The sequence below is a fragment of the Bos taurus genome, chromosome 20, assembly GCF_002263795.3.
Source record: "Bos taurus isolate L1 Dominette 01449 registration number 42190680 breed Hereford chromosome 20, ARS-UCD2.0, whole genome shotgun sequence".
NCBI classification, from domain to species: domain Eukaryota; kingdom Metazoa; phylum Chordata; class Mammalia; order Artiodactyla; family Bovidae; genus Bos; species Bos taurus.
In genome coordinates this window covers 11158307-11170744 of record NC_037347.1, presented here as the reverse complement: position 1 = coordinate 11170744, position 12438 = coordinate 11158307, and the positions used below count along the sequence as shown (strand labels likewise).

Below are 12438 nucleotides of genomic sequence, written 5' to 3'. Positions count from 1 at the left end.
AATCAAACCAGTTGTCTGGGTCTGGGAGGCAACTAGTTTATATCTGTCCTTCAGATGATATTTACAATGATTTTTTTTGTCTTTGAATTCTAAGGTAAGGGTAAAGAAAAAGATGTAAGTGCTTTCAAACCTCTCTTAGCTGATATCAACTTGAAATTTAAAAGTCCCAGAACACCTCAATAGGAGAGGTCTGGGGGCTGCAATCTGGTTAGGAGGGTGTAGGTATGGGAATCTCACCCTGGAGCCTAGTTTACACAGCACTTCATATACGTCTGAGAAAACATCAGCTGTCCATATTTTTAAAAGGACAGAGGCGATGTGGGGGGGAGGGCAGCAGTGGGAATAGTGGTACTGGGGGGACTCTCAGCACTCCTTCCAAGCCACTTCTTAGTTCTCTTCCTGACCCGACAGCACCGCACTTTGGACTTAATATTTTGGGGCTGATGTTTCCAGAAGCAAAAGGAAACACTCAAATACTGGTTAGGCAAAAAGCGGCAATTAAAGGTAAATCTTTGCTAAAAGGATGCAGACATCAAGCATGCCAAACTCACAGGTTGGTTAAAAGCCCAGGTTATTTGGCTGTGATACATTTTTTTTCCCCATGGCAATATTTTATAATATTGGCTCTCCTCCCAAAGATGACAGAGCATCATGTGAGTGTTCACAGAAGACTTCACTCTGCAGATAGTCCAGGGATAGCAGTCTCCTAGAAAGGCAAGTTAAAAAATGCGATAGATTTATTTTGGCTGAATATTGCCTAGTACAGGATGGAATGATCTTACTACAAAAAGATAGGAGGTAGCCTTAGACTGTCACGAATAACACAACTGTGCAGATGTCTGTTGATTTACAAACCAGTTCAAATTAACGTTAAAAAGATATCCCTCCTGCTCTAATTTCAGAGGAGACCCGTGGACAACAAACTTTAAATTTATAAATGGAACATATTTAAGACATCTGCTGCTTAGCAATCACTGAAGTTTATTACATTAGTAGGTTATAACTTCCAAAGACAATTATCTTTTTTAATAAAACCAAGAGTGGTGGGAAGACTCTAATATGGCCCCATGGCTCCGGGTCCTATGTCATGGGCATTCACACCCTCTATACTCTGCTTCCCTTGGGGACGGGTACTAGATTTACATCTAACCCAGGAGAATGTGGCAAAAGTGATGAGCTGTCACTTTCATGATTTGTTGTGTTATTAAGATTCCTCCTTCTTAGCAGACTGGCCCACAAGGCAAGGGACTGACAGCAGCCTCCAGAATGGCTTCCAGTTGACAGTTGGCAAGAAGTCAGGGCCCGTGGTCCTGCAGCCACAAGGAAATATATTCTCTCAACAAACTGTCGGTGACCTCAGAAGCAGGTTCTTCCTCCAGGTAAGCCTCCAGATGAGAATGTAGACCAACAGACACTCTGATTACAGGCTGCTGAGACCCTGAGCAGAGGACCCAACTGAGCTGAACCTGGCCTCCTGACTCACAGAATCTGTGAGACAATAAATAATACACCAAATTCTATCATAGGTTTTCTGCTACTTAGAGGTTTAATGCTGAATAACCTGAAAGAAAGCTGAGCTGTGTAGTTAGCTTATTAGGTGACACAGTGAACCACAACTCTGCTACTGCCACATTGAGCTCAGTCACTCAGTTGTGTCTGACTCTTTGCAACCCCATGGACTGTAGCCCACAAGGCTCCTCTGTCCATAGAATTTTCCAGGCAAGAATACTGGAATGGGTTGCCATTTCCTACTCCAACTGCCAAATTACCACCAAAGTAAAATGAGCTAAACAATTTGTCAGGGGTATTCCTTCTCCCTCTTCCATTTCAGCATAGATAGAAAGAAAATCATAGATCATAATGACCTTTCTGTCTCTTAGGCACTTGGACACCATGTGCCTAAGTACAGGATAGAGTGCCCTTACTACAAAAAGACAGGAGGTAGCCTTAGACTGTCATAAAAACATGGGTCAAGGGCCATGTTTTGTTAGAACAAATAGAACTGAATGCACTAAAGCTTTCCTTACCCTAGAGGTCACTAGTCGAATTACCTTAAGGCCCCATCCAAATATATGAAATAGTTAGGACAGCCCACATACATTTGCGTTTGCATCATCAGTCGACTGTGAATTGCAATTGCGTTACACACATTTTTCAAAATTCCATTATGCCCACAGTGAAATCCATACTCCTTCCTGTGACATTCAAGGTCACAGAATCTGGCACAGCCTTCATCTCTGACCTCTGCGCTAGCCTCTTTGTTCAATATTTGCTCCGCAATGACCTTCTTTCTCTTCTTCAAGCACACAAACCACAGTCACGTCTACCGTCTGGGCTTCTATCTGGAACACTCTCTGGAAATCCCATGGCTGACTACTCAGACTTTACTCTCCATCACCCTCCTCCCTCAGCAAGGCCTTCCCTAATTTTCCCGAAGGCTCCGTTCCTGCCCAGGCACTCTCTTTCACATTAACTTATTTCCATCAATATATTAATACTACTTGAAATGACCTGCTTATGGATGTACGTGATGGTTCCATTTCTCACTAGAATGCGATTGCCATGTAGTATGTGCTCAGTAAGTATTAACTGACTATATAAATGAAACAATCGGGTTATTATAACAAGACTCTCAATTCTTGATTTTTCTTCTTTTCCCCCTTGTTCACCCTTACACAGGTCTGAAATCCCACAGCAGTTTCGCCACCAACTCAGCCAGTATACTTCACAGACCTGCACGCAGCACGAAATGATGTATCTGAAAGGAAACAGAAATGAGAGAAGACATCGTTCTTCCCTTAAGGACCATACACATTGACCGGGCAGGAAGATGCCGCATACATAAATTGATTAAAATCCAACTACAAGGCACTCACCACAGTAACTGGGCCAAGCTCAATATGAAATTGCTTAGGGAGTACTGAGGAAGGGAGTGATCAGAAAACTTCTTATAGGAGCTGATTCTTGAGACAGAAGTGTCTAAGGAAAAGAAGGCAAGGGCATTCAGAGTGGGGGTGGGGGGAGAATGAGGGGAAGCCACTGAACCCCCAGAATGTATGCACCCATTTCTCAGAGAAAATGTATCTCTAATCCAGAACTTGCTTGAGTTTTGCATTCACTTTTTTTCCCTAACTTTTTATTTTGTATTGGGGTATAGCTGGTTAACAAATAACGTTTTGGCAGTTTTAGGTAAGCAGCAAAAGGACTCAGCTATCCATGTATCCATTCTCTGCCAAAACTCCCCTCCTAGCCAGGCTCCATATAACATTGAACAGAGTTTCATGTGCTATACAGTAGGTCTTTGTTGGTTATCCATTTTAAATATAGCAGTATGTATATGTCGATCCCAAACTCCCTAACTAGCCCTTCCCCTGCGGCAACGATAAGTTCATTCTCTAAGTCTGTGAGTCTTTTTTGGAAGTAAGTTCATTTGTATCATTTCTTTTTTAGATGGAACCACTTTAAAAAAAACAAAAACAAAAACAAATACTGGCCTCTACCTAAACTGAAGATATTAATATTCTCCTCAGCTCCAATTTAGATAGAATCTCTGAAGGCTGGGCTTAGGCTTGGTATATTTCAAAAGGTCCTTAGTGAGTTAATGTGTGTCCTGGGTTGAGATCCCTTGCTAGCCTGAAATGCCATCACAGAGTTAAATTGATGAGAAATGCCCCAGGACAATAAAGGAAAACAGTGGCAGATAGCAGCTAAGGCTCTGGAGTAGAATAGCCTAGGTTCAAATCTAAATCCTGCAACTTACCTATTGGGTGACCTTGGGCAAGTGACTTAACCTCTCTGAACCTCTGTTTACACATCTATAGGCTAAGAATTATGAATGTAATTACTTCATAAGGCTTATGGAGAATTAAGTGAGATATGCTTATGAAACACCTGATAATATGCATGGCACATAGTAAGATATTGCACTTTTTTCATTAGCATTATTATATATGCCCCCAATTCTTCATTTTTCCTAAAGGCACTAGAAAGTCCAATATGCATTTCTGAAGTCTTTGCATCCATCAGCTTAACAAATTATTTGAAGTCTGACCACAGCCTTAACCTAGCACACGTGAATTCAAGCACATTTAAGCAGGGTCACAAAAGAGTAAGACAGGACTGAGATAAGTCAACCTGGGAGCAAATGAGCATTTTAATGGAAATTGAAGTCATGAGTGATGGGCCAGCAGCCTTGCCTGATGACGAAACCAGGAGCTCACAATGTCAGAACAACTCTGTCTGTAAAAAATATTATAGGGCATTTAAATGAAACATAGCCAAGATTTTCCATATTATTTGGATTAACAGCACCATCCTTTCCCTACCATTAGTGTGGACCCAGCCCTAGAATAAAAATCATATCCTGAATCACTCTCTCTCTACCTCTCCCTAGGTCTGATCCCTTGACTCCAAAGTTCCTGAACATATGTCCCACCTAATATTTTTAGGACAAGTCATTTGAAAGTTTCCCAAACATTTTAAAACTAGCAAGAGGCCAAGAATAAAACAATTTAGGTCATTTATACTTATCAGAGAAGCAGTTAAGTGTAGAGAATTCACTGCATAACTTTGTTTTCATATGTCTACATTATGTTTAAAATTGTGTGCCCTGTGATGACAGAGCACACAGATTTGAAAATCTTGAGCACATAGACCTGAAGTTACAATACAGAAGAGCTTTAGAAGCCACGGGTTTTAGAGACCACGAAACAAAAGGGCTGCAAGAACAGAAAATTGATAAAAAGCAATAACAGCATGAAGAGATACCTCATCAACAATTTCAAATCCTCTGGAAAGTCAAGTAAAATAGGAGTGGAGAGGTTTCCTTTCAACAAAGCCACGTGGTCTTTGGTGATTTTAATTTCAGTTGTTGTAGTTCCAAGTTCTAAAATATACATTTGCTTCTTTTATAGTTAAAAAAATACATGCCTTGAATGCTCTTAAATGTTTAGAAAATAAAGTGTGGGAAAGTATCCTCCAATCCTTTGATAATGGTCATTTCTAGATGAACATTAAAGGTGACTAAGTTTTTAAATTAGTCTGTTTAGTGGCATTTGAAATTTGTATATAAGCATTTATTTTTGTACTACTTAAAAATAAATACAGTTCTAGATGAAATAAAACACATGTTTTACAGAAAGACCTTGGCCCTTTTGGAAATAAGCAAGCTTCAAAACCGCCAACCCCTTTAACTTAGTCGAGAAAGGGCTGTCACTGAGTATGAATTTTAAATATTTAGTGGGTTGGAAGAGGCCTTCTGCACTGGAAAGAGAAGATGAAAAAGACTCCTGGTTAGAAAAGGACAACCTTTCTGGCTCCCCCTGGGTGGTTTTGAGGATCTCAGCTCAGCTTTCAAAGGCTGACCAATGAAGTGACAGCGAATGCTCCCTTGCATATGTTTGTGAAGTGTAGACCTCCAAGGCCGGCTAAGAAACGTCCTCCTCAGCAAAGACTTAAGTCTCCATTTTACTCATTGAATCAGTGCTTTTCATGATTCCAAAGGACTACCATTCAATTTTTTTTTTTTTTCCCTCTTCCCTCATTCAACTCGGAAACATTCCTTTCTGTGGATTTTCATGAACCCCTGCCCAACACCAGGTGCAAATTGAAAAAATCCCACTGGCCAATTTCAGCATAGGAAGGCCTACTGTTCTTTCAACAGAGCCCCTCTTTCAGGCCAGGAGTTCAGATCTTTGCCCCTGGGCACACAAGTCAGGGGTTTCACTTTCATCCGCAAGCGTCACTCATGCAAAAACTCCTTCTCTGTGGTGGCTGCCTCTCCAGACCCCCAGCCGAGAGGCTCTGATACATCTGCTTGTGTGAACCTGGGCATCTGTCAAGGAGGAAAGCCAGAGGGATTCCTTGCTGATCCTACCTTTAAATGTTCAACTGTCCCCGGCTCCGACATGTAATTTTCCACCCGCTGTGGTTTATGTGTGGTTGACATTATCATTTGGCAAATACTTTACAGCAAGTTACCCTCCTTGGTTTGCAATTCAGAGACTATTGGGTGGTCTTCCCCACTTGGGACACTCCACAGATGAATCACAATGTTACCTCTGCTATCAATGTCCCAGGAAGGACCTGGGTGCCTTCAGAAACTGGCGGGTTCAGATATGAATTCAATTCTGGTTTCAAGTCAGCACTCCACAGTACTTGTGGCTTGAGCAATCATTCAGTTAAATTATATTTTATAGGCCTATACTGAGCATCTACTTTGGATTAATTATCTGTGGCCACCCAAATTACTAATACCTGTTATTGAGTTGCATTGCTACCACCATATTGGGTGGTGGGATTGGAAGATCAGGACTGGGGTCCACACTGCCTCCAGCCTTTCTATAAATGTTTCCTCCTCTGCTAAGGGGCATAGGGTACACCCAGGTATCAAAATTCTACTGTTAGGATTTTCCTGATCAGAATTGACTAGATATGTCCCTGTGGACTCAGCAAATGGACACGGTGTCCAAACTCCCCATCTGAGGTGCAAAAGTGGGGGTTTGGGATAGTGTCGTCTGCTGTTGTTAACAGTCTGGGCTACCCATCGTATAGCTCAAAGAAGCAGTTCACATGGCATCTTGAGGAAAAAGCAATACCAAATGATCAGACTGTAGATGTTACATAAAGCTCCTGATTTTACTGTGGAAACCAGGTGTATTAGTCAGAGTCCTACAGGGTACAGATGGTCCACTCAGATCGGGTCATTAAAGACTGTTCACAAAGGCCTGGGCAGGGTTTCAGGGAACAGACAAGGGTGGGGCAGTACGCCATGGCCAGCAGCGAGGAAAAACTGCTACTACACTAGAGACCCGAATAAGCAGGAAGGGGAAGAGGACCCCAGAGGCAGGAAAGGATACCTCTAGGGAGAGTTGCCTGTGAGGAATTGTAGCTTTTTGGTAGAAAGACCCTAACAAATCATAGCAACCACGCAGCAGGGAGCCAGGAAATAAATGCCTCAACTCCCTCTCATCCTCCTCCCTGATCTCCTGCCAGTGACTCCCATTGGCCAAATCCCACTGGGGGCAACAAAACAAAAGACTACAATAAAGGTGCCCTTTCCTGGCCGCTAAAAGCAAAGGTGTAGAGAGCTGATGCCTGACCGCTTCGAGCACAGGTAGAAGTGTCATCTAGGTGGGAGGAGAAGGTTATGGGGAAAGAAGCTTCAGAAAATAGCTGTGTAGGGACTGCCCTGGTGGTCCAGTGACTAAGATGCCATGCTCCCAATACAGGGGGCCTGGGTTTGATCCCTAGTCAGGGAACTAGATCCCGCATGCTGCAATTAAGATCCCACGAGCCATAAGTGAAGATCCCTCAAGTGGCAGCTAAAAGACTCTGCATGTTGCAATGAAGATCGAAGATCCCAGCTGCCACAAGTAAGCCTGGCACAGCCAAATACATACATAAATAAATAAGCTGTGTGGCTGAAGCCTGGAATGTAAACGGCATGTCAAGTAGGAGCCTGGAGGAGAGGGGGGCCAGGCTCTGGAATCCTATGCTAGGTTGAGGCATTGGGATTTTCTATGGATTTTAAGCAGCAAAGTGTTATAATCAGACTTTCATTTTAGAAAGGCTGTGAGCTATACAGAAATGGGATGAATGATGCTGTGGGGCTTCTAACTTTTTTTCTGGAAACAGGTAGGGCAAGGAGATTAGATAATCACAATAAGTGAAAGAATTCCTTCTGACTATGACAGTCCCAGATCTGGTCTTGGTAATAGCTGAGAAGGAGTCAGTACAATTATCCTCCTTCCTAACCCTAACAATGATTATGTTCAATTATCTTTGCCAGAAGATAGCCTTCCTCTAGTTTCTAATATTCTTTCCCTCATCTACAGATGTTCTTTGCAACGACATTAAACATATCACACAAAAGAACCAGGTCCATTTTTGTTGCAAGCTTGTGAAGAACCCTCCTTGGCACTTGGAGCTCCCTCTGGCTGACTTCGTTGCTAAATTCTTATACCTTTTAAATGCCAGCCATATTATTTCACATTAAAATATGTACACAGTGTAATTTTCTCTGACTGTGTTGTTAATTTTGATGAATTAGATTGCAGCCTCTTTGAATGCACCATGCTGAATCCTGTTGTGTGTTCCTCACTGCCACCTCAGTGCTAAATGTGTATTTGTTTTTTCGAGAGCATATATGATCATACTTTACCTAGGAAGCAATTTCTGCTTTGAAAGGCGGGGTGTCTTATGACTCACCGGTGTGTCTACCTTCAAAGCAATCCATGCCTTTAAACACCACTATGAACCCAGGAAAAGTATTTATTTAATTTAATAAAAAGTATTCTGAGCATATATAGTACACAAGGACTAGCTCATATAATCAATAAAATATAATAATTTGGAACATAAAAATAAGGAAGTTCAGGCTAGTATATTAGCGACTAAAAATGACCCACTGTATAACCGTTTCCAAATAATATTTTAAACTTTGCAGAGACCTTCAAAGCCAAAAGGTGGAGGATGAAATGTTATGTAGGAGTTTTGAATCCTGTAGGGGGCTAATGAGGAAGGCATTTTTGGTTAGGGAAGCTTTTTGGCATTTGTCAGATTATACCAGTTCCTCAGGATGAGATGGTTGCATGGCATCACTGACTCAATGAACATGAGTTTGAGCAAACTCCAGGAGATGGTAAGGATAGGGGAGCCTGGCGTGCTGCAGTCTAAGGGGTCGGAAAGAGTTGGATACAACTTAGTGACTGAGTAACAACAACAAACCAATCCCAGCACACAGGGCTGCCAGAAGTCTGGACTGACTGAACTGTCATCTCTGTGGAGGCTTTCCAGATGAGTCCCTGCACAGTCTCAGAATCGCTCCAAACTCAGGAGTATTTCTACAGCTAATGTTCCTTAAAAATGTGATTTCCAGTCATGCTTTTCAGAATAACTCAGGGAATCTTGTTAAGCCTGCATCCCATCAATGGCATCAATGGTCCAAATCTTGATGTTTCATGTACATCTATCATTTCCATCAGAACTTCTTAAAAACAGGAACCATATATGAATAGCTATATGTCCCAGCTTGGCACAACACCAGGAAAACAGTAGATTTTTTTTTATTAAATGTGATCATTTTTGCACAATTTTAAGATGTAGCTATGGATCACCATATTCAAATGCTCATCCCTTGAACCCAACCACTGTGTTCTTGGTATCTACTGCCACATGACAAAGTACCACAGAGACAGGCACAGTGATACCTCCAAAGTATTCTATTGATCAAGCAGCCACAGAGCATGTCCAGATTGAAGCTGAGCAGACATAGACCTCACTTCTCATTGAGAGAGTGTCAAAGAATTTGTAGCCATCTGTAAACTACCACATAGCATATGCCAAAGCCTGCTAAATGAAGAATGGCTATAATTCTTTCATCTGGCTTTATGGTCCTTTCAAAGAGCCAAATAAGGAAACCAGACATTTCACTGGTGCTGAATGGAATAACTTGCACCCCTCATCAGTCTTAGGTCAGGATCAGAGATTGAAGCTGCAAAAGTGTTATAACCCCCTGGGAACAGACCTAGGGTATCGAGCCCAGGAATCTTCTACCATAAGGATTCTCTTAGCTTATAACTTTGGGTCCAACTCTGGAGGTGGGAGGTTGTTTCTCTGGATGACTCTCAACTGGAGAATCTCCTCTCCTTATTTTGCATGTTGGCAGCTCTCATCCATCCATGTGCCTAAATAACACACATCTTGTGATCCACTTCCCATAACAGAGATATAGGACCTCACCACCCAATTCGATGTCTGGACCAAATGTGTGACCAAGCCAATAGAAGTGGATCAACCAAGTTGGTTAGCTATTAGACAGTCAAAAGTGAAGAACTGTACTTGGTCAACATAGAAACTAAAATAAGCTGTCCTTCTGAAGCTGAGTGAAAATGGCATTTCAGCTAACAGCACTTTTGTTGAGCTTGAAAAGTCTTGACTAAGGGGTGAGAGTCACAAAGTACTTTATGAGTCACAGGAAGGTCAAAGATCACCTTTCAACTTGTAAAACTTACCCTAGCTACTTACGGTAGCTTTCTTTCTTTTCCTCTTCCCCCTACCCTCTCCATCAGCTTCATCATCTCTGTCCACTTCACAGTATATCTGTAATGAATTTGGATCAAATTCAAGGAATACACAGGAAGCCTTCAGCTCCCAAAGCAAGCTGCTCCGTAGGCGGGAGAGAGAAAAGAAAACACCCTGGGGCAGCTCTGTATTTCCATAAGATTAAAAATAATTAAACAATATGATATTCAACTTGGATTATTTCAGCACAGTGATTAATAATGTTTTTCCCTTTAATGATGCCCTCCCCTCTGCTAATCCTTCCCAGTCTCATTCCAAAGAAGATGTTGGTTAATGCTTTGTTTCATTCCAAGCGCTCCTAAGTCAGGGTGTATTATGCCCCCGACACTCATACCAGCCAGCTGCCTCCCTCTCTCCCCTCTTGGAATAATTGAGGGTGAAAGAAAGAAGACATTCTCAAAGGTATCAGTGCTTAACTAATTACCTCCCTACCCAAGACAATCACACTGGGGTCACCCAACAGGCTGCTCTTGGAACTAGAGGTCAGAGCATGAGTGTCCCCCAGCCAGTATTCCCGGCACTGTGTCTACCACAAATAGCCATTCGGCAGATGTTTGTTGCATAACACACTGTAGGAACAATTCTTTTCCTTTTTTGACCAGGACTTTTTTTGACCAGCATCTTTTTCCTGGGGACACAGTCTGAGCAGAAGTGATGCCGATGCCACTATTCACATAGGATTTCTCAGATGTCATAATGGGCTTGTGTATTCAGTCATCAAGCATTTACTCAGCACCCACTATGTGCCAGACTCTGGATGCCATGTTGTAGTGCATTAAAACAAGGCCTCTTCTAGCAGAGGTGGCAGCAAATTGCAAATAAATAATTAATCCAGTGACAGTAGATAGCGGTTTTGTTGCACTTAGATAGTACACAGCATATTAAAGCACTCAGGAGATATTAATTGAATGAAGAATAATGTAAAAAAAACCCAGATCATTTTTAAGTGTGACATCTCCCAAGCTCATGTCCTTGAATCTCAATGCAGCAATCTGTTGGCAGCCCAGTCTTGGGACATCTAATTTAAACTGTAAGAATATAACAAAAGCCTAGATTTTAGCTCTTGTGTCTCTCCTACCTTAACATGGTCAGGCAGACAGCCCTTTTCCCTGGGGAAGTCAGAAGGTTCTTTGGCAAGATGACAATTTACCAAAACCACATGGAAATGGCTGAGTGTGGCAAGTTCATTTTCATAAATTCATGATAAATTTAATTTGAAATAAAACCTTGACCTTTGACTTAATGACAAGAGTAAGAACAAACTTAGCAACTTTTACCACACAGTTTCAATTGCTTCCCCAAAGGACTTCATCAGCTTCCAATTTGGATTCCTAGCATAGGGACACTTAAGCTTTATTCTGTAACTCCACCAGTGGAACTGCAGCAAATAAAGGTTTGTTCTTTAATCAATGCCACTTGATTATATCTTCCTTTATTCACCCAAGACAGAAGCTTTCCATTTGGGTAACAGTGACTCTCTTTTTTTCACTTGTAGGAACGGAGAAAACCCTTACAATTATGGGCCCAAGAAGACTACACTGCACGTAAATTTTAAAAAAGACAACTTCTGTCCCACTCAGCTGCTGTCAAAAAGCAACTCAATGCAGCCTCTATGTAAGCTGGAGCTGGGCTCTTAAGCATCCCTTCCTGAAATGTAACTCTGTGACTCTCTGACGGAAGTCTCTGTCACTGCATAAGCAAGAAGCTGACCCTACCACCCAGGGAATACTCCGGGGAAACACAAAAAGATTTACCCCATCAGCTGTGGCATAGACTCGTGGTACCATTCCCTTAATGACCACAGAAACATAGGGCTGAGTGTCTTTTGAGAGTATTATCACTACTTTCTTTAACCAATAATACAAATCAGATATTTTTAAAAGGTTGAAGCTTCTATGAAAAATAACCTTGGTTCAGTTCAGTTCAATTCAGTCGCTCAGTCATGTCTGACTCTTTGTGACCCCATGGACTGTAGCACGCCAGGCTTTCCTGTCCACCACCAACTCCTGGAGCTTACTCAGACGCATGTCCATCAAGTCAGTGATGTCATCCAACCATCTCATCCTCAGCACAATAAACATCCATTTAATACTCATGTCCCAAGAGTTGGATGGTTTTCCTAGATAGTTTGCATTCACATGATGACTGTGCCACCATCATCTACAGCATGTGGACTCCTTATCTATATGGAAAAAGAAGAAAGAGCAAAGAAAATGGTCTAGAGAAGTTTCTGTCCAGGCTTGGAAGGAACATATGTCACTTTTTGTCCCATCTCAGGGGCAGCAGGAGCATGTGTCTCCAAGTTAACTTCAAGGGAGAACAGGAAACTTAGACTTCCAGTGCACCTGGCAAGAG

At 42.0% G+C, this 12438-nt stretch overlaps 1 long non-coding RNA gene across 1 annotated transcript in view; it reads right to left on the bottom strand.

The window, feature by feature from the left end:
• Positions 1-964: 964 nt before the first annotated feature.
• Positions 965-12438, bottom strand: part of LOC104975214 (uncharacterized) — a 299872-nt gene continuing 288398 nt past the window's right edge. Inside the window, exon 4 of the long non-coding RNA XR_001494441.3 lies at positions 965-2758. This is a non-coding gene — a long non-coding RNA (uncharacterized lncRNA). The remainder of the gene's footprint in view (positions 2759-12438) is intronic.